The sequence below is a fragment of the Pinus tabuliformis genome, chromosome 6 (assembly GCF_031772625.1).
Source record: "Pinus tabuliformis cultivar Carrire ecotype Pingquan chromosome 6, CPIR1, whole genome shotgun sequence".
NCBI lineage: Eukaryota > Viridiplantae > Streptophyta > Pinopsida > Pinales > Pinaceae > Pinus > Pinus tabuliformis.
Genome location: NC_142292.1, coordinates 1596002314 through 1596004313, shown reverse-complemented (window position 1 = coordinate 1596004313; position 2000 = coordinate 1596002314).

The window sequence follows — 2000 nt, the reverse complement described above, 5'->3', positions numbered from 1 at the left end:
TGTTAAAATTTTTATTTTTTGCCAGCTGTCTATTTAAGAACTCGGTGTAAATGCATATAGTTAATTTCACTATGTACCTATCCTCCTCTACTAATGAGCAATGAGCATGGAAGCAGCGGCATATAAGCATGGAAGCAACTCGTTTTCACTGTGGTTTGCTTGGAAGGTCCACAGTTGCTGCTTACAAAATTTCAATTGCCGCAGTTTAGATTTAGCTCATCTGCTTATTGCTGAAGCTTGCATATCTTTACCCCTTTGAAGTAATATGAGGCGCTGTTGTGATCTGGTGGATGTTTCAAACTTAAAGGTCCTTCGCATATTTGTGCCTTTCAGACCAGGGGTTACACTAAAACGTTGAGTTATATCCATGCCTGTCTTGACTGGCGAAATCATCATAGTACTCAGGTTATGGGCTATACAGGTATGATAAAGTCTAGGTTTCTGACAGTTCGTATCCCTAAGTTCAGCTGATGTGGGACAAAAGTATAACTCGTACTGTTTTGGCGGTTACTCTGCCTTCGTTTTGTAATCTTGGCTCTTGTCTTGATGTTAGAGAATACAGCTAGCTTCATGGTCTTGAGCAAGGCAAGTTAATTAACAAACAAAATGGTGACCGGACTGACTGGCTGTGTTGTTATCAGCTCTCCTTCGGGTCCTGCTCAAACTCTGGGTGCCGCTACCCAATCATTCCATCACTTCCTAAACAGGCTCAACTTGATGCAGGGACTCGCTGCGTCGCAGCTGCCCTTGTTTAAAATATATAATAGTTTTCTTATAACTAAGATTTTGTTCTATTCATGATATTTGGACTATTTCTAGATAAGATGTCATTCTATGTCTGATATTCATGATATTGCAATCTTAACATTAATATGAATATTTAGAAGCTACAAAAACAATATGCAGTTATTGACAAATGCATTTTGTATTGCAAACATTTCAACAGCAACACTATTACACGCTCTCTATCAAGATGCGAATGTATCCCCACGTTGCAGCAAGGTTAGCGTTTATCCCCTCCGAGCACATGGGCCGTCAAAGGACGTTTTTCAATTGACTACTTTTTTTGTCAGTCGAAAACCGCCTATTTTTAATATGAGTAAATAAAGTACAATTATATGGTTCTGTTCCATGATATAATATCAAACTTAACGATAAAAAAACCTAAACATAAACAAACATAATCTATTGTTATGCTATCATCCACTGAAAGTTCATCCAATGTTTAGAAAATCTTATGCTATCATCCACTGAAAGTTTATCCAATGTTTAGAAAAGCTTAATATTACAAAAAGATAAAGTAGAAATAAAGTAAGTATCTTATACCAGTTTTATCTAAGTGGTAGGAATAGTGTCAAAATCAAATTTGGAGTCTTTCTCGGAGAGTATTGTATAAGGTATAACCAGTTTTATCTAAGGGGTAAGAATAGTGTCAAAATCAAATTTGGAGTCTTTTTCGAAGAGTATTGTATAAGGTATAACTCTAGGGGATGCTCAAATGCCTTTTTTTGAGAGTAAGTCAACGATGAGGGAATGCTCCTTGTATATATGATTAAAATCAATGCGCTGAAATGCATTTATCAGGAATGAGCTTCATTCAATAAGTCATAAGATGAGGTTGGAAACATGACAATCCCTTTATCCAATTAATGCATCTTTTAGAGTTGAGGTTGGAAACATAACAATCCGTTTATCCAATCAATGCATCTTTTAGAGTCACCAAAAAAATGCAGATTGGAAATGTGGAGCCAACTAGCCGTGAATAGCAACCCCCATAATGGGATGATTTCCGCTTTGTTGTTGTAACGGAAACCACCCACCCACCAAAAGTAATAATACTTGTAAGGTTCAGTAGCAATGAGTACATGAAATTTCATATAATCGAGATAAATATATTTGCTAAATCTGTATGAGTGGTTTTTAAATTTGAAAAAAATATTGTTTTAAATTTATTTGTATAATAAATTAATTATATAACAAAAGGGGTTTATATAAAAGGT